Source organism: Puntigrus tetrazona, chromosome 25, assembly GCF_018831695.1.
Source record: "Puntigrus tetrazona isolate hp1 chromosome 25, ASM1883169v1, whole genome shotgun sequence".
NCBI lineage: Eukaryota > Metazoa > Chordata > Actinopteri > Cypriniformes > Cyprinidae > Puntigrus > Puntigrus tetrazona.
In genome coordinates, this window is record NC_056723.1 from 13,871,056 (window position 1) to 13,892,222 (window position 21,167).

Genomic DNA, 21,167 nt, shown 5'->3' on the forward strand with positions numbered 1-21,167 from the left:
TGTATTTTTGTTTTTACAATGGAGAGATTGTTGAGCGTGTATGAGTACAGTCTCTGAAGAAAACACGAGTGTGTAATGTTTAAAAGACTTATAGCTAATTATAACTTTTAGTGACGATGCAGAGTTTTCTAATGATTTTGTTATTAAAGAAATTTTAACTGTACCTGACCTTAATCATTATAACTATTTTATGTGCGCCGGACTGTCAGGATCCTTCCCTGACCGTCATGTGTGTCCTGTCTTTGTTTAATGTTTCTTTCTTTGTGTTTGTCATGTGCTTCTCTTCTTCTGTCTCCTTGTTTCCTGTTACCACAGACTCTTGTTTAGTCCTCGTTTGTCTTAGTCTTGTCTTCTGTTCCTCGTGTTCTCTGTACTTTTATATTGTCCTTGTCTTCTCTCTTGTGTTGTTAGTTTGATAACTCTATCTGTTGTGTTAACGTCAGTGTTTGCTACTGTGTCTCCTCAATCTCAGAGTCTTTGATTATTCCCTGTCTGAGTTGTTTTTGTTTTCTTGGTTTTTGTCAGTCACCTGTCCTGTCCTGTCCTGTTCTGTCCTGTCCTGTCCTGTCCTGTCCAGCTGGCTGTGGACTGGCTTCACCTCAATACTATCAGAGCTCTGGTCATTATCTTCTCAGTGTCTTCACCTCTCTGGTCAACCGTCATCTGGGGCTGGACTCAGTCTCCTCTCAGCCTGACTACTGTCTGGACTGTGTTCACTTCTCTCATCTAGTCTACCTGTTTCTTAAATAAAGCTGTTGACACTCACCGTGTTTTTGAGTCCTCTCTCTTCAGATCCTGACACGTCATTAGCTTGAGTTCAGTTTATGAGAGCAGCTTCTAATTCTCCATTAACACACAAGTAATGAAGAAAACAACACACATATTAAGAACTGTTTTGTTTGTCCTGAAGCTTATTGTTAGTCGGATATTAAACTCAATCACACACCGTTTAAACCAGTCTTAAGTTGCTGAAGAATATCTGTAACAACAAACACATTGCATTGGTCAAAATGAATGATGTTTCTTTTATTCCTAAAATCATTAAGTAAAGATCATGTTCCATGAAGACATTTGGTAAACTTACATTTTGATTAGTAATATGCATAGCTAAGAACTTAATATGGATAACTTTAAAGGTGATTTTTTTAACCAGTGAATCTTGGTTTTTAGAGTCTGAGGGTCATTTAGGTGTTTTTTTAATTCCAGGTGTGTTTTCATGCATCTTCACCGAAGAGATGATTGAGTTTGGTCACCCCACCATAAAGTCCAGATCAGTGAAGTGTCTCTGTGATGTTTGTTCTTCTGTAGGTTTCTCTCATCTTGTATGATCATGGAGCTCAACTCAAGTGACCATCAGGTTCTCGGTCATCAGTCTAGACAAGGCCTTTCTCCATTAATTGCTCAGTTTGTCCAGAAGATCAGTTGTAGGAGAAGTCCTGTTTGTTACAAACGTCTTTCATTAAGAGAGACCACGTGCTTCTATGAATCTTCAAAGCTGCAGATTTTGTTTTGTACAATTCTCCAGATCTGTGTCTCGATACAATGCAGTCTCTGTGGTCTACGGACACTTTCTTGTACTTCATGGCTGGGTTCTGCTCTGACATACACTGTTAACCGTGGGACCTTTCAGAAGCATGTCAAGTCAAGGTGTAGAAACATCTCAAAGATGATCAGTGGAAACAAAATGAACCTCTACATAGTACATAGTAATGTCTTTCTACTTTAAGGACATTGACAAGAATATAGTGGAGTGAAAAGTATGATATTTGTCTTTTGTAAAGTTAATGTTATAAGTTTCCAGAAAATAAAACAAAAGTACAAATTAAAAAAACTAATGTAAATGTACTTTGTTGCTGTCTAACTCTGCTCCTAATACGTCTCCTGCACATTGACTAAGATCTTTTTGCCTGATGTTTCACAACTATATCATATAAATGAATCCGCTCTGAAGTCTTTGATTCAGTGAGTTTGTGTTGTTTGTGATCCTCTCATCATCAGCTGCAGTATCTCTCAGCTGTATCAGTGCAGTCACTGTGACTCTGACTCACAGCTTTTTGTACGACTCTTTATCACTGTGTGAACACATATTTACTGTTTGGGTAGTGAAAACTCTGACAGTAATAATCTCCTGTATCTTCAGTCTGGACTCCTCTGATGGTCAGAGAAATCACTGTCAGATCCACTTCCACTGAATCTAGATGGAGTTCCTGACTGGAGGCTGTTAACTTGATATATCAGGAGTTTAGGAGCTTCTCCAGGTTTCTGTAAGTACCAGTGTAAGTAGTCACCACCATCACACTCTGCTGCTGGTTTTACAGTTTATTGTGACGTCTTGTCCTTTTAAGTTGTTGTTATTAATGATGGACTCTGAGTTACAGTGATCTGTCCTCTACACTCTGGAGAGAAAACAAAAATAACATTTAAATATTTGATGTACATTTCACATTTCAAAGAATGAATAATAATCATCAACTTTATCAAACAAACCTTGAGCAAACAGCGTGAGAGTCCAGATGAGGATGAGGATGTTGTTCATTGTAGTAGTTGAGTCTTGTGTGATGATGAAGATTGTGTTGTGTTCTGCTCTCAGTCATAAAGTGTTAAACTCACAGCACTATAAACACTCTCAGAGCACTGAAGCATGTCTGATGATGTAAAGAAGTGGGCGGGGTTTAGCTTGATCTCTGCTAATTAAGTAACTGATAAATCAGTATAAATGATTAGTTTGTTATTTTAATTTAGCTCATATGTTTTAAAAAGAAGAAAAAAAGACTTTTAGAGAATTTAGAATGTTATGATTTTTAGATTTTTCCAACATTATCATCAACAGCAGAAACAACATTTAAATATTTATGGTTTTTCAATGTTTGAATCAAACAGACAATATTGATTCAAAGATTCAACGTTAATTTACTGAAACAATTACATTTTGATACATAAATCATTTTATGTGGCCTTTTGTCATTACTATAAAGATCAACTTATAGAATCAATTAGATCAACAAAGTAATTTTTCAAGTATTTCTTTATATTTTACACTGTGAATGGGACAATAATTACATTACAGCACACATCTGCCCTGCACTGCTGATGTTTCTGTTAATAGACACTACATTTATTAGCAAAATTTATTAATTGTAATATTTGCATAATGCTGGACTTGATTTTAGAACCTTTTCTTTTATCATTTCATGCAGGTTTCTTACAATGTTACATCCCTATCATTGTATTCTTCTTCTTTATACTGTTCAGTGCTTTGATGCAACCTGTGATGTTGAAGCGCTATATAAATAAAAATGATTGATTGATAAACTCAGTCTGGACGCACTGATGAAAGAGCAACAGTTGACACGAATGTGAAAGAAGCAGTAAAGACATGACTGAGAAAGCTTGTATGCGTTCACCAGAGTACATTTAGATCTGGACAGATCTCATGGAGAGACAGGAAAAGTCGACTTCTTGAGACTGACTGGAGTGTACATCTGTGGGTTCTTAAAGCAGTTTCATATTCTTGACAGGAAGTATTAAAGGGGTGTTTCTGTTTCACAGCTTTGTTTTGTTTTACCTTCTTTCAACTACTACAAGCTATTTGTGTATTATTATAGCAATGTATGTATGTGTATATATATATATATATATGTATTAGTGGAAGGAGCCAACGACAGACACAGTGGGTGTGGCGTCAGGCTTTTTATTAACAGAAATATACAAAATAAAGTGTCCAGGGGGAAAAGTGCCCACAATAAATGGGGAACTGGTGTCCTCGTCATGCTGCAGGAAGAGCAGGTCGGGTAGTGTCCAGGGGAAAGGTCCAGGTAAGGGGTGGAGTACAGCGGCCGCACGGGCTCCTCTCTCTGGTCCGGTGCGCGAGGCAGCGGCTTCTTTCCCGCGGCTTCTCCAACACATTTCCCGGTCGTCAGTCAGACAGTGCCGTGTGGTTTAGGCTGATCAGGCTAAACGCTGCTTTCTGTGGGGAGTAAAAGAAGAGCGGTTAGTGTCGGTGTTCATGGAGGCGAAATGCTCCGTCAGCGTGCCGCGTGGCTTTCTTATGCCGCTTTGCTGATTGGGGCAGCTGGAACCGATCAGCCTGTGGCGATTTCCAGGTGCACATGCTCCTCGCTGCTGCCAAAGGGGGCGCTACTGCCAGTGTCTGCAGTAGAAAATGGTGTCAACAACCAGGGGACCTGCAGTGGTCAATCCAGTGTGGAGATAAAGGTCAGGAGACAATTCATCCCTCGTTCCGTCAAACTCTGAGACCCTTTCCATATTGCAGAAACGGAGAGGGGTGCCAGAGTTGATACTATGACTATGGGGTGACCACAGCTGGGTCAGGTCTTTGGCGTGGAATTTCGGGCAAGTGCACGTCTGTATCGCGGTGACGGGCCGATTCTCCAGGATGTCCACCATGCTCGATGAGTGACTAGGGAACACCCAGCCGGAGTTCGTTACCAGGAACTATGCAGGGTCCTTTGCCAGTTCCGCAAGAACTTGTATGCAGCCGAGGAACGAGGACCATGACCTTGTCACCAGGCTGGAATTCCCGTGGTTGGGCTGCCCAGTTGTAGTGCCGCTGTTGGGCCTGTTGAGCCTTGCACAGGTGGTCCCGGACTAACGGCATGACGCTGCCTATCCGTTCCTCATCTCCTTGACATGCTCTACGACACGGTGCAATGGGCTGCCGGCTGGCCGCTCACCCTAACCCTAGCTTCCAGGGTTTCCTTGGGTGGCTCGTGGTGGACGATGCAGCCAGCCAGCCAGCCAGCCAGCCACGGCGCAGGCAAGAGATGCGGATCGTCCGCTTGGAATCGGCTTGTGCGTGAGCAGAGGAACCGCTGGCCTGTTGACTGGTCGTGGCGTGCCCTCGGTGCCTCGCTCCTGGACCACCCCTGGGGAAAAGGCGGAGCTTGCTCCTCAGACTCCTGATGTTGGGCCGAGTCCGCCAGCTCCATCGCCTCAACGAGCTCCATGGTGGTAGCTGGGTTCTCATCCTGACAGCTTGTCTGTGTAGCGGGAAAGGCTCTTCAGGAATGATCGAGCTGCGACCTGACCCACTTCAATGGGGTCACATCGAGGAGCCAGCTCTGGGTGAGGCGGGAGATTTGGGTTGTACTCCCAGGAGGTGTGGAAATGCTCCCAGCTGTGGAAAATGGGTGAAAGGCTGAGCCAGGAGAGAATCTCTTGGGGGTACTTCTAGTTAGCTCTCTGCGCCTTGCTGAAAGGGAGAAATCGCACACTGCGCCTCGCCCGGTTAACAGGCCAGTAGTATCGTGCTAACTCCTCTGGGTGCCAACCTTCTGCATTGGCAGTTGTCTCAAACATTTGCAGGAATGCCTCGGGATCGTCATGTGCGGACATTTTTAGTAGCAACTTGGTGGCTTGGGCTCTGGGGTCAGGCAGCGGAATGTATTGGGCGGCGGCGGACCGTAGGGCAGCAAGCTCCTGCTCGTTCGGCCTTTCGAGTTGCCAGATGCTCGGCGATTTGTTGCTGATGGACGCTGATCTCGGTGAGCCGTTGTAGCAGTTCTTCCATGGCGGAGTGCTATGAGAAGGTAAACTAAGGGAAATAGAAAAAAACAAGGGTGAAGATGAGATCACTTGCTGGTGTTTCTTCACACTCTTGCCCACATTCTTCACAAGTGTGACGGGGTGAAGAAGCACACAGCAAGGAGGGCTCAAATCAAAACCTCGGAGGGTGGAGTTATTTAACAAAGAAAGATTTTGTAACACTTTGCATGTCTTTATAGTCACTTTTGTTCAGTTTAATGCATCCATGCTAAAGAAAAGTAGATTCATTTATTTAATAACTTCACATGTGTTGAGGTTTTTTACACTTGTTCTCAGTTCTCATTTACCAAACCAGTTCAGACAGGCTTCTTTGAAAATGACTTGTATATATATATATATATATAATCTCATATATATATATATATATTCTGGTATATATATATATATATATATATATATATAGATCTCAGTGTGACATCAGTGATTCTGGTCATGGAATCAAGGTCTTTCCTGTGACACAGCAGCAAAGAGGACGAGCCTAACGACAAGCTGAGTGTGTCATCATTTACATTTCAGTGTGATATTGTCTCAAGGTCAGTTTTATTGAAGTTATTTATCTGTACTTCCTTCCGACAGCTGTAGATCTAGATTCTCTCTTTCTGTCCTTCTTTATTCCTTTACTTTACTCTTTCTTTTTCAGGAAGCTGACAGAATTACACTGACCGTACATAAAGAGCGAGAGATATATTGCCATATCATTTTCTCCATAAACTTTTGCACAGTGACTTCCTCACAACACTGACACATGCATCAAAACCAGAATTGTGATGAAGTCCAAAACAATTGCCTGATATTAACACAAAAATATCAGAATTCAGAGGAATTTAGTCATTTCTTGAGTTCTGGAATGGGATTCTTGCTGTAAAGGGTTTTAACAAGTGGGTTTAATGAGAGTTTAACAAGTCAGGGATAAGGTTACCTTTCTGACTTTCTTTGTGAGGCCAGCATCGTCACATTTATTGACTGAAGTGTTTCAAAAGAAACTTCAAAACTTCAGGAGTTATGCAGTTTATTGCTAAATGAGCAAATAATGTCAGATCATTTCAAACCTTTTTTCTATTTGTAATTCATACATACTCAGAAATAAAGGTACAAAAGCTGTCACTGGGCGGTATCTTTTTAAAAAAATACACTTTTGTACCCATTAGGCTCAAAAAATGGACCCTTTAGGTATAAATATGTCCCTTTTAAAAATCTACCGCCCCAGTGACAACTTTTGTACCTTTTATTTTTAAGAGTGTATTTGCACTAAAAGGTATAATATACAGTATTATCATAATTCACTGTGTTCATGTTTTATCCTAATCCTTAGAAATAGCAGAATGTATCACTTAAAGTGTAACATAACAAATAAATACACACATTAACCTCTGTCCACTAAAAGACACACTGCAATCATCTGCAAATGTACAGGCTTTATTCAAATATATTTACACTAAATGTATAATTGAAATTACATTTCTTTATATGATTCAATGAATTTATAAAACCACAAGCTGGTTTTAGACAGCACAGACTCCTTTTGCAAACCAACTAAAAATCTATTACATCTAAACATTAATAAATATGAATTATATGTACAATTTAGTGTCTAGTGCCTCTGTCTGTTCCTCTTATTTACACAATGTCCCTTTCTCCCTTTTTCAACTCTCATTCTGAAAAACAGGCTTTAGCTAAAAAAATCAATCTCTATCTGATTTCTAGCTCTGGTTTCTGCTGGTGCTGTGTGTTCAGCTCCTTCAGGATCCACACAGAGCTCCTCACGGATTGAAGATGACCAGGAAGCAGTTCTCTGCACTTCCTGTGTCACTTCTGCTCTCCCTATACAAACAGTCGAAAGCATTGATCTAGACTGATCCCAACGACACAATCCAGCCGTGACTGCTGTGATTCAGAAAGTGTGTCACTGGTCTTACACCTGTTCAGTTTAACCAGGGTGGCTCTCAATGTCCTCTAAACTGGGCGGTCTGATGCCGATGCACGGAGACACCAGCGAATCAGCTGACGGCACTCTGTTACACACAACACAGCCTTCAGCAACACAAAAGCACACGCTTCACCTGGATCTGGACGTGATGTCCGTCTCTTGCCTGTAGACAGCTCTCTAGGGAAGGTCAGCCTGCTTTTGGAGGTGACCCTGCGTGCTCCTCTGAAGGGGAAACAGCCGCACAGGATGCTGTAGAGCGTCACCCCGACCGACCAAACCGTAGCCGGTCCTGCGTGATAGCGGTGCTGCCTAAACCACTCAGGAGGGGGCGATTCAAGAGTGCCTGAGAGACACAACAAGACCACAAACGTCCGATCAAAGTCTTCCCTTTGGTGTTCACAAACACATGACTGCAGTGAGATCAAAGCAACCTGCAAATTGTTGGTAGGCCGAGTCTTGCAGCAGATCTCCACAGCCGAAGTCCAGCAGCTTGATGTCGTGGGACTCAGTGGAGATCAGAAGGTTCTCAGGTTTGACGTCCCGGTGCAGGACTCCTCGGCTCTCGCAGTGTTTCAGCGCCGTGATCAGCTGCAGCAGGACCTTTTGGCCAAAGTCTCTCCAGACACCCGCTCTCCTCGTGAGAAACTCTGGAGATCTTGGCAAGGAACGGGACGCCCAGGATCATGGGTGTAGCGTCTGCGATGGTCGAACCACTCCAGCAGCTGCAGGACGTTTGGGCAGGCAGGAGCCGAATTGACCAGGGTCATCAACGCCACCTCCAGCGCAGCAGACCCTGACCTTCCTGGGCAGAGACCAAAGATTCATTACATCCAGAGCTGAATGCAGATTCACAACACATTCACCTTCAACTCACCACGTTCAGCGTCTCAGGCGCCCTGCTTTTGCAAACGTACTTGATGGCAACCTGTGAACAGATAAACCACAGGAAATCACGCATTCACTGATATGGCCATTTCTAAAAGCTGTTTGAATGAAGCAGGGAAGGAAACGTCTTACTGGCAGTCTGTCGGACCTGCGTATCCCAGCATGCACCGAGCGAATCCACCTCGGCCCAGCAATGGGCCCTTGGCATACGCTTCTGAAACGCACAAGAAATGTATAAACAGAACATTTTCTATTAATAACCGAGTCATGACATCTTTGATAATCCTGACCTCTGCGGGAGCGTTTGGCTGGTCTTGTGTTGGAGGTGGACGGCCCTTCATCCTCCCGGCCGCCGCTCTGCCGCTTCCTCTTCCTGTGAGGCTGATCTGTGGACACAGAAACAGCCAGGTCAGAAGGCAGAGGTGCGATGTATCCTGGTAGCTCTTGGCTCAGGGGCTGCTCTGGGTCACGATCACCAGAGCCTCGTCTCCCATCCTCCTGAGCAGCCGTCTGAGAGAGATACCAGCGCTCCTGGATCTGGAGTGCCGAGAGGCTGAAATATTACACACTTACAATACTCCATACTGTTTTATTAACAGTCAATAATCAAAACATCAAAACATTAATCAAAACACACAGTTTATCTGTCGTGGAACAAAATACACATCACTTAACTTAAATATAACAGGATGTACAAGCTGTCAAACAATGCACATACCAATAATAAATATCCTAAAATAATCAATTAAAATACATACCTGCGTCTTTTGTCTGAGTGAGCCATTGACGACCTCCTCCAAACTCCTCAAAAATAAGAAAATAGGAGAAAGAAAGAAAAGTAATAGAAAAAACGAAATACAATAACAATACAAGACACAAGTGCAGAAATAAGTTTAGTTATAGAACAAATAACAGTTTAAAACTCTTCTCCAAGAAAATCCGCTGATCTCCGTCTGAAATAAAAGTCTTCTTTCTCAAAGGAATCCTCCGATGAGCTTCAGAAAGCAACAAGATCTGATCAGAAAATACTCAAATGTCTCTTCGTCTCACAACCAACAGATAGCGATGGGTTCGAGTGTTTATATATTCAGTCAGAACTCATAACACGCGTCGCTATAGCAACTAAGACGCGAATCACGACGGCGCTTACGTCAGTTCCGCATCGCGCGTGCATGTCAGCACGAGTTGAATATTTATGCAATTATTCATTTCTATTTTAAATGTAATAATTATAATAGTTTGTTTCATCTGAACACTTTAATTATTTAACTATTTTAAAAACAGCTTTGAATGAATATTAAGGGCGTTTAATTTGCAAGATTTCATTCAACAGTTCAATAAACGACGCTGATATTAAATGACTTACATTGTCTGACTGCAACGCTTTTTCAGGATTTTGCTCTGTTTCCTCAAAGAAAATAGTTTTAAATGAGTTTTGTTTATGCATGAATGTGCGTTTTTAAATGAACGAGTCAATGATTCAGTTAGACACTCATTAAGAAAAGACTCCTGAATGAATCAGTCTTATGAACGAATCAATTCGTATGATTCGATGTTTTAGTTTCAATTGTAAAATACTCATTCTGAACTAGTTATTTTAATATTTTAATATATATATATATTATATATATATATATATATATATATATATATATATATATATATATATATAGTTAAATATTTCAGTATTATATATATATATATATATATATATATATATATATATATATATATATATATATATATATACACACACACACTGTATGAACCACACTGCAAAAAAAATCCTGGTCTTAGTTAGATTGTTTCTAATGTTTTCAGCCAAAATATATAAAAAAATTGTTTAATTAGATGGATTTTCTAGACTGTAAGTTTACTGAAAAAGCTTTCAAGCTAAATCTCTCACTTAATTTTGACTCACTTTTTCCTAAAATGAAGCAATAATTTTGAAAAAACAGAAAAAATGTTTGTAGGAAAAGCATATTTCACAGTGCAGCAACAAAAAACTAAATTGGTCATAAAATTGGGAAGGACTAAAAAAGAAGTCCAGATATTCTTGTCTGGTGACAATCTGTTAAATGAGCAAAAATTGTATTATTATTTGGTAAACTATTGTTTCTTTTAATATGGCGTGTAAGCTATTTTGTCTGTAAATGTCCCTGTAGTGAAATTTGCTAATATGATCAAACCAGTGTGCATTAAAAAATAAATAAAATAAAGTGAGCTGCATTAAAACACAATGGAGCTCAACAAGAGTTTTCTGCTTGTAATTGTGGAAATTGTTTGATTTATTGACTTGTCTCTAAGGATCCTCGCTCTTATACTAAATACTAAACACAATGAAAATGAATTGACTTTGAAAGACACACACCTTGTTTATGTCTGTGTTGTGGTTTGTGATGGTGACCACCGAGACCTTTTGTACTCTGTCATCTAGTGGACATTTTATATTGTCATTTTTGCGGTTAATATTCATTTTTAGTAGAGTTACGTAATGCATTGTTGAAAATTAACACGAATGAATATAGAGCTAATACATTTATCTAAAAGTATTTGCCATAAAACAACATATATGGACATTTGAAATCAGTCTATGTAAAATGTACTACAGATTCACTCAGAAACTCCATTTGTTGTAATGACTTGTGGATGTAGCTTCGAAATAATTCTATTAAAACACATCAGGTATCTACATAGCCTATAGGATCATAAAAACAGGCCATTTCTAAATCATTAACATTACATTTTAAAATGACCAGTATCATAAAATCATTAACAGGAACCTATAACACGCATATATTCTTTATTCTCCCATTTACTGAACAGGATACTCTATTTTAGTTGATCTCATTATTTTGTAACGGGTCTTTTATACTTGCGGGGAACAGGAAGTGTTTTGTTGGTCTTTCTCGCTGCTGTTAAATGAATGGCTCTATAGACTAATAAAAAGAATTAGAACGTGTGGCGCGAGCGTTCTTTGAGGCGCTTATGTCGTCACAGTAGATGTTTGAAAAGAATGTCGAAGATTAAACTTGTGCTGCTTCAGTCTCGCATCGGTATCACATCTGATCTGCTGGTGAGTCCACGATAAACTTATGTTTTTATATTGCTTTATTGACTTAATTTGCATATGAGTCATCTTAATCCTTAACTGTGTTTCCGCGTGAACTGAATTAGAGCCAAATCACATTTATTAGTGTCGTGAATATCCCTTTATGAAACCCGAAGACGCAACATACATTAATTACTGCTATTTGCGATTTTAATACACATTTTTATTAAATTTTTCCCTTTATTCAAAATTTTGTGGTGCTTCTTACATGGCTGAATAAATTCAAATGTAATATAGGTTGTGATAAAAATACATCTGCAGTAAGATGGAAACACAAATTAGGTCTTACCTTCTTTCCATTAACATCAAACAGTAAACGCGCAAAAGTGTTTTGGGGTCATTATTTAAGAAAAATTATTTGAAAAAGGTATTGCAGTATAAAAGCAAACTTCAAAAACCTGTTCTAGAATTATGTTATTACTATAGGTATATGTTGTAGAGTACAGGTAAGGTTTCTTGACTAGAGGTAAGTGTTGTATAATACAGTTAAGTCCTGTAGAATACAGGTAAGGTTTGTAGAATAAAGGTAAGTGTTATAGAATACAGTTAGGTCCTGTAGAATACAGGTAATGTTTGTTGAATAAAGGTTAGTGTTGTACTTTACAGGTAAGTCTTATAGAGTACAGATAAGTTCTTTAGCATATGTAACAGGTAGTATAAAATAGTATTTAAAAGTATAAAATAGTATAAAATAGCTTGTTCACTTTAAATGGTATGTGTCTAAAATGGACCAAGTTTGCCATGGTAACGGTTCTGTTCAAATGGAAATATATTTGGTTTGGTTCGATATATATTTCATTCCATTCAGTAGTTTATGTATCACAGGTGGCTCTTTCGGGATTGTGTGTGTGAGCGTCGGGGAAAATAATGGTGTAGGTGCCGGTTTGATTTGGCAGCGATTGCCAAGTGAAAGCATCCATTTTTCTGGGAGCAATTGATTGGGTGTGGTAATATACCTTTGCGGGGAGTATCGCGAGAACTTCCTCATGCGACTCAAAGCCTGCTGAGGAAGTGTTGTGTTATTTTCCCCTGCTTTTTACAGGTATTACTGTGATATATGTGGAAACTCATCACTGTGTGTTTTTATAATGCATGCCAAGAGTATGAACCGGTATATTAGTAGTTGAAAGAGTGTGATATTCGCTGCAATATTGCTGCTTGCTGAGTGTGGAGGCACATGGCCGTGGTGTGCAGCACATGGATGCAAGGTGATTTCCCTTCTCACAAATCTAGTGAGATGCACATATTTTGTGTTACATTCAGTTATACATTTGATAATCGTTATGAGTTGTATAAGAGATTATACAGTTATTACATTAAGTTACTTTATTTTACTACAATTACAAACAATTACAAATGTATGGAACAGTTTGCATATAAAAATGGGTTTGTCTGTTTTATGCAAACACAGTATATCCATACGGTGACGGATTTGCTTTCATGATTGATTTGTGAAATGTAATGTGATTGTGTACGATAGGAGTAAAAGTTTTCATCAAGAAACATTGTCGTAACACTCGTGGTTATTATCCCCTGCTTTTTCCAGCTTTTTCCAGGGTGTTACACATAGAGGTAAGGATTGTTGACTAAAGGTAAGTCCTGTGGAATAAAGGTAAGGTTTGTTGAAAAAAGGTAAGTAAGTCCTGTAAATTATAAGTAAGGTTAGTTGACTAAAGGCAAGTCCTGCAGAATACAGGTAAGGTTTGTTGAATGAAGGTAAGTGATTTAGAAAACAGGTAAGTCCTGTAGAATACAGGTAAGGTATGTTGACTAAAGTTAAGTGTTTTAGAGTACAGGTACAGTTTGTTGACTAAAAGTTAGTCCTGTAAAGTATAAGTAAGGTTTGTTGATTAAAGGTAAGTCCTGTAGAATATAGATTAGGTTTGTTGACTAAAGGTAAGTCCTGTAGAATAAAGGTAAGGTTTGTTGAATAAAGGTAAGTCCTGTAGAGCACAGGTAAGGTTTGTCGAATGAAGGTAAATGATTTAGAAAAAAAAGTAAGTCCTGTAGAATACAGGTAAGGAATGTTGACTAAAGGTAAGTGTTTTAAAGTACAGGTACAGTTTGTTGAGTAAAGGAAAGTCCTGCAGAATAAAGTAAGTCCTGTAGAATACAGGTAGGTTTCTTAGAATACAGGTAGGTTTCTTGACTTTTAGAGTGTTTTAGAGTACAGATTAGGTCTGTTGACTAAAGGTAAGTCCTGCAGAATACAGGTAAGGTTTGTTGAATGAAGGTAAGTGATTTAGAAAACAGGTAAGTCCTGTAGAATACAGGTAAGGTATGTTGACTAAAGGTAAGTTGTGTAAAGAATAAGTAAGGTTTGTTGACTAAAGGTAAGTCCTGTAGAATACAGTTAAGGTTTGTTGAATAAAGGTAAGTCCTTTAGAGAACAGGTAGGTTTGTTGTAAAGGTAAGTCCTGCAGAATACAGGTAAGTCCTGTAGAATACAGGTAAGGTTTTTGACTAAAGGTAAGTCCTGTAGAATACAGGTAAGGTTTTTTGACTAAAGGTAAGTCCTGTAGAATACAGGTAAGGTTTTTTGACTAAAGGTAAGTTCTGTAGAATACAGGTAAGGATTCTTAATTAAAGGTAAGTCCTGTAGAATACAGGTAAGGATTCTTGACTAAAGGTAAGTGTTTTAGAGCACAAGGAAGGTCTGTTGAGTAAAGGTAAGTCCTCTAGAATACAGGTAAGGTTTGTTGATTAAAGGTAAGTTTTGCAGAATAAAGGTAAGGTTTGTTAAATAAAGGAAAGTCCTGCAGAATACAGGTAAGGTTTGTTAAATAAATGTAAGTGTTATTGAGTCCAGGTACAGTTTGTTGACTAAAGGTAAGTCCTGTTGAATACATGTAAAGTTTGGTGAATGAAGGTAAGTGATTTAGAAAACAGGTAAGTTCTGTAGAATACACGTACAGGTTTGTTGACTAAAGGTAAGTAGAGTACAGAGTACAAGGTTAGTCTGTTGAGTATAGGTAAGGTTTGTTGAGTAAAGGTAAGTTTTACAGAATACAGGTAAGTCCTGTTGAATGAAGAAAGTATGCAGAAATACAGGTAAGGTTTGTTGAATGAAGGTAAGTCCTGTAGAGTACTTACCTTTGTTGAAGGTTTGTTGAATAATGGTCAGTGATTTAGAGTACAGGTACATTTTGTTGATTTAAGGTAAGTGTGAAATACAGATTAGGCAGAATAAAAGTAAGTCCTATAGAATACAGGTAAGGTTGAAGGTTTGACTAAAGGTAAGTGTTTTATACTACAGATTAGGTCTGTTGACAAAAGGGAAGTCCTGCAGAATACAGGTAAGGTTTTTGACTAAAGGTAAGTGTTTTAGAGTACAGATTAAGGTCTGTTGATTAAAGGTAAGTCCTGTAAAATATAGAGTAGGTCTGTTGACTAAAGGTAAGTCCTGTAAAATATAGGTAAGGTTAGTTGACTAAAGGTAAGTCCTGCAGAATACAAGTAAGGTTAGTTGGTAGGTAAGTCCTGCTAGAATACAGTAAGGTTTTTAGAAAACAGGAAAGTTCTGTAGAATACATGTACAGTTTGTTGACTAAAGGTAAGTCCTGCAGAATACAGGTAAGGTTTATTGACTAAAGGTAAGTGTTTTAGAGTACCAATTAGGTCTGTTGACTAAAGGATAATCCTGTAATGTATAAGTAAGGTTTGTTGATTAAAGGTAAGTCCTGCAGAATACAGGTAAATCCTGTAGAATACAGGTAAGGTTTCTTGACTAAAGGTCAGTCCTGCAGAATAAAGGTAAGGTTTGCTGAATAAAGGTAAGTGTTGTAGAATACATTTAAGGTTTGTTGACTAAAGGTAAGTCCTGCAGAATACAGGTAAGTCCTGTAGAATACAGGTAAGGTTTGTTAAATACAGGTAAGCATTTTAGAGTACAGATTAGGCCTGTTGAGTAAAGGTAAGTGTTGTACAGTACAGGTAAGTCCTGTAGAATACAGGTAAGGTTTGTTGAATGAAGGTAAGCGTTTTAGAGTACAGGTACGGTTTGTTGACTAAAGGCAAGTCTTGCAGAATACAGGTAAGGTTTGTTGAATAAAGGTAAGTGTTGTAGAGTACAGGTAATGTTTGTTGAGCACAAGTAAGTGTTTTAGAATGCAGGTAAGTTCTGTAGAGTGCAGGTAAAGTCCTGCAGTACTTATTGCAGTAAACAGTAACATGCCGACAAAATAATATTTAATGTGTCTAAAAGCAGTCTAAAGAGATAAAGACAGATAAAACACTGAAGTAAATGCATGTAAACACAAACGTAAATGTATCTTTATACTCTATATTGGCAAAAGTATTGGGTCTCCCCCTTCCAATAAACAGGTTGAACTACTTTAATTTATTATCAATTTTATTATTAAGTTTATTATTAAGTATGTATTTATTATTATAACATCCATGAGTGCAAATCGTAATGTTAAATAATACAATGATGTTCTAGGGAATTGTGGATACAAATTTTTGGACAGGACTCTAACATGACAATGCCTCTGTGTATAAGGCAAGTTTATATAAGAAATGATTGGTTGAGTCAGTGTGGAGTCTAAAATGAACGTTACCAGTGTAAGACAAGTCTGATGTAACCTTAACTTAATGAAGTAAATAGAGCATGATCTAACGTAATGTCAAATAACGCTGCTTCTGGTTATTTTAATGACCACAAGAACAATGTCAGAGCTGTAGCCCAAGGCTGATGATACACAGGGCAACTGAGAAGAGGTAACAGATCTTTATCTGGATCATTATCAGTCGTGGGCTCCATGTATCATCAGTCTGCGAGCCTCATTGATTCAGGACAGGTCCAGCTCCAGTCTACAGCCATGATCCCGGTCCATATCAGTATCATTTTCCAGCAATAAAACCAACAACTGAAAATAAACAATGTAAAAATATTTTGGAATAAAGAGTGATTTTTTTTTTTCACAAAACACAAGTCTTCAGTGTTGTTTGCATATTTGAAGGTTTCCTCAGGTTGATTGATTTCCTTGATTTGAGAAATTTACACAATAACAATGTCAGTTTCACACTTGAGTTTATTCTGATTGAACTTTAGTATCTGTATCAAGTATATGTAAACAAAAACGTATTTAAAAATCACATTTATAATATTTTACTTTTGAACTCTAATCTAAAATTGAAACAATGAGGTCAATGTAATTGTTATGTTGGGCATATCCTACATTCACTCTTTGGTCTGCTATGCTATACAAAAAATGTCATATCATTTCAAACCTGCTGTTTTTATCTATTTGTATTTCAAACACACTCAGACATAAAGGTACAAAAGCTGTCACTGGGCGGTACCTTTTTAAAAAAATACACTTTTGTACCTATTAGGTTGTCACACATGTGGACTCTTTTTGTTGTTGTTTTTGTCTTTTCCCATGTGTTCAGTGTGACCTACTTTCTATTAATTGTCTAATTGTCTTCAGCTGTGTCTTGTTAATTTAGTCAGTTCCTGTGTGTATTTAAGTTCCAGTTTGCTTCTGTTTAATCGTCATTAATGCGTGTGGGTTTTTTTTCCTGCCTGCTTGTAACTATATTGCTATTTTGTTCATTTGTAGAATATTAAAACTGTTTCAGTTTATTTTTCTCATTGAGTGCTCCTTCTCACAAACCACACCGTGAGCGCGATCCAGTCTACTTCTGGGAATAGTTGAACGTGGACAAACTTAACCCATTAACAGCTGTATTTAGCTTTTTTCCTCTTCAGACCCATGAAAAGGCACCTTAATAACAGGTTACTGCAATCCAGAAATGCATTTTGATTTTGTGTGATATTTTTAAATTCAGCTTTTGACTGCAATGCAGTGGACAATGGATCATTTTTTTAAGATGTTAATTAAAATGTTATTTTCTTCTGCCACTAAAGCCACAAGAGCATTTTTTACAATCAGTAGTGATTGACATAAAATGTCAATGAAGTTAGAAAAGGAAACAGGATTCAGAGATCTGTGGAAATCTGTTAATAAAGTAGACTGTGAGCTCATTCAAACTGTTCAGAAGTCTATAGCAGAGCTGGGTGATTTTCCATCAGTCCTGCAGTAGAATATGAATCTGATTATGAAATATGAATCTGTGACCACGAGATCCTGAACGACTCCTAATAAATAAATAACTGAAGAGTAAGAGAATAAAATTTGAATATCCTAGTTAGAAAGTGAAATAAATGATTGATAAATGTCTCAGAAAAGCAAGAACTTGGAAAAACCTTTACACTTGGAAATCTAACACTCTTCTTCAGGCAATGTCAAATCTAGTGAGTGTTATATAATTATATTACATTGCGTTAATAAGTATATTTCCTCCTTAGAACATCATATAAATAAATCTCTGAAGTTTGATTCAGTGAGTTTGTGTTGTTTGTGATCCTCTCATCATCAGCTGCAGTAGTATCTCTCAGCTGTATCAGTGCAGTCACTGTGACTCTGACTCACAGCTTTTTGTACGACTCTTTATCACTGTGTGAACACAGCTTTACTGTTGATCTCATGATAACTCTGACAGTAATAATCTCCTGTATCTTCAGTCTGGACTCCTCTGATGGTCAGAGAGAAATCACTTCCATAGTTTGATCCACTTCCACTGAATCTAGATGGAGTTCCTGAATAAAGGCTTCTTATGTAATAAATGAGGAGTTTAGGAGTTTCTCCAGGTTTCTGTTGATACCAAGACACACAGTAACTACAGTCAGAAATCGGCTGACTGGTTTTACAGCTGATCGTAACAGTTTCTCCTTGTTTGATGGATTTTATTTCTGGATTCTGAGTCACTGTCACTTGTGCCCAGATCTCTGAAAAAGACATTCAGTGGTTATTGGACTGTTTCATAAGATGTGTGTAATGATATTTAGTGCAGTATTTAGTTAAATATTTACCCTGAATACAGAGAGTCAGAGTCCAGATGAGGATGAGGATGTTGTTCATTGTAGTAGTTGAGTCTTGTGTGATGATGAAGATTGTGTTGTGTTCTGCTCTCAGTCATGAAGTGTTAAACTCACAGCACTATAAACACTCTCATGTAAAGTGTCTCTATGTAAATGATCTTCAGAGGTTGGGGAGGCAGCAGAAAGAGTCTCTTGTTGTCTTTGGAGTAAACAGGAGGAGTTGAGCTGAAGTCAGGAGAAGATGCCACTTTAACTGCTGACCCATCAACTGAAGACGTCGTGGTTCAGGGTCGAAACGTTTGAGGAAGTTTGGACACCACCTGACGATCTTTCTCTGGCTGAAAGCTGGAGTCAAAAGACTGTGATGTTGTTAGCACACAGGTCTAATAACAAACACTGATCTTCTACATTCTACCAATATATGATTGTTGAGAATCAATTTTTGAATCATTGTGTGACAACATAATGTTTTAAACATTTAATCTTTAAAGGAACACGTTTTTGTGGATACTTCATTGGTTCTTGTGACACACACACACACACACACACACTCTCACAGATTATATACTTTATTTGATTCCACATTACAAGGTAAATTCATTAGGAATCAAATCTTCTGAAAGTTCCAACACGTTTTTAAACAAGAAGCACACTGCCTTGAGTTTACCATTTCAAGGGTACAAAAAACATCGCCTTTTCCAAATATACATGCTTCCTATGACAGCTGAAATAGAGCAGTACTTTGCTAGCTGTTTGGCCCTTGTTTTCCGTAACCCCCCAATACAAAGTCCACTAACAACCAGCCTGTGTACATGACCCAAACTGCCAAACACAAGCACAATAAGTCGGCTCTTGTAACCCAGGCTCTCAGTGGCAGATAGTAAAGGTTGATATTTCAGAATCTTTGTACAGTAAGAGTCCTCCATAAACAAATCAAATGCACATGACACTTCAAAATAAATGTCTGTTTTACTAGTTTGGGATATGTAAACAATGTCTGGTGTGTTGGGAATGCCTAAAAAGATGTTCGCAACTGAATTATACCAATGTGGCTGTACCATAGTGTGTTTGTACAACTGTTTATCAGTCCCACAGGGGATCTGGGCGGCAATAAGCTCAACAAGTCTGTCATGTCTTGCGATATACAGTCCTTTAAATGCTGGGCAGCCATTCATGATGTGCGCTACTGACTCCAGATGTTGTAGAGGTTCATGCAAAATGCAGAAGGGGGAATGTATGGCGGGAAACCACAGAGAAAGGTTGTATCTTGTGGGGAGAACCTGCAGGCGGGCTTTCACACAAAATATGAGGATCTCCTCATTCAGGGTGGTATTACTGTAAATGGTGTGTGACACTGAGTGGTCTGCACAGGTCAATTTGGTCAGCTTTCCCTGAAGCTTTAAGTTAGACCAATACTCCATATTACAAGCTCTTTGGATGGACATGAGAGTCTGCCTTGATGTTTTTGATAAGAGGAAGTATGTGGTGTTGTTATAATCCAGTCTAGCTTCCACCGTAACCGATGCATCCTCCACCACTGCGTCCGAGACCTCTACAGGCTGAAGGCTGTGGATCCACTTTAGTTGCGTACCTGTTCTCCAGCATAAATTGTTTAAATCAGGCCAATCTGACGACACACCAAACCCCTGCGCCCTTCCATCCAGCTTTCCACTGCTCTTCCTTTTAAAGCCCAAGAAGCTGTCTTCCCCTCCGCATGCCCGTAGTACCTTCCTTCTTTTAAAGTCCAGTAGCAGAGATGCTCTCGCCAATCTCCTCACGCTGGTATCATCGCAGTTCAGCATGTTAGTAAGATGTGACTGCCGTGAGGCTGTATATTCCCACATGCAGTTTGGGACACCGAGCCCTCCATCCTGTCTCTCTTCTGGAAGATAAAGCACCTTGTAGAGTGCGTATTGATGTACAGCCATTTCCTTACCAATTGCACAGTTTTATTATCCATTTCACACAAAACCTTCTGTGAGATATGGACATTTGCAAAAAGGTGCTGTATTTTAGAAAAAGCTATATCTCTAATCGCTTGAATCTTCATAATGACCGGAAGAGGTGATGCATCAATCAAATCCAGGCTGATGGTAAACTGATGTTCTAAATCAGTCACTTGTTCATTCCAGTCCCCAGCGATGTTGAATTTGTGACCAGATAGTTGTAAATTTCATGTCTGGCATACACTCTAAGAGGCTGGTCTAAAATGGTGAAAGAAGGTGGCTGGTCAGTCTTAGATCTATACCAGCGGTTGCCACCGCTCCTCCTCTCCCAGAAGACCGCATATTTGCTCTGCTTTACTTGAAGGCCAGACCAGGTCAAAAAACTGTTGGTGCAGGTAAGCATGTTCTTAATCACTCCTCATCGCGAGATGACCACATCACACACACACACACACACACACACACACACACACTCTCACACACACAGACACACACACACACACACACACACACACTCTTCACTGGTGTCTGATAATAGATTTATTGAGATAAAGATGAGTGATAATCAGCTGGTCATGTGATCTCAACGTAAGATATTGACACATAAGTTACTGCAAAACATGAATAAATAATGAATAAATGATTAGTTAAATAAATAGAGTCAGTTCAGGTCATTTAGTGCACATTTTAACTCTTCATGAAGGTACTAATGATTTATAATAATTTTCAAATATTTTTATGTACAGATTTGACTGTAATCATGTTTATGTGAATTAATATTCACTAATGATGTGTGTTTCTCTGTCAGTGTGTTGAAGTGTTTGTGTCTCTGCTGGAGTTTGTGTT

The 21,167-nt window shown here is 38.8% G+C and overlaps 3 pseudogenes and 1 gene segment (V, D, J or C); 2 read left to right on the forward strand and 2 right to left on the reverse strand.

The window, feature by feature from the left end:
- Positions 1-2,580, reverse strand: part of LOC122330414 — a 70,576-nt pseudogene extending 67,996 nt beyond the window's left edge.
- Positions 1-21,167, forward strand: part of LOC122330413 — a 194,512-nt pseudogene that overhangs the window by 90,963 nt on the left and 82,382 nt on the right.
- LOC122330411 overlaps positions 1-21,167 on the forward strand; it is a 93,263-nt gene that overhangs the window by 70,168 nt on the left and 1,928 nt on the right.
- Positions 17,948-18,623, reverse strand: LOC122330417 (annotated as a pseudogene).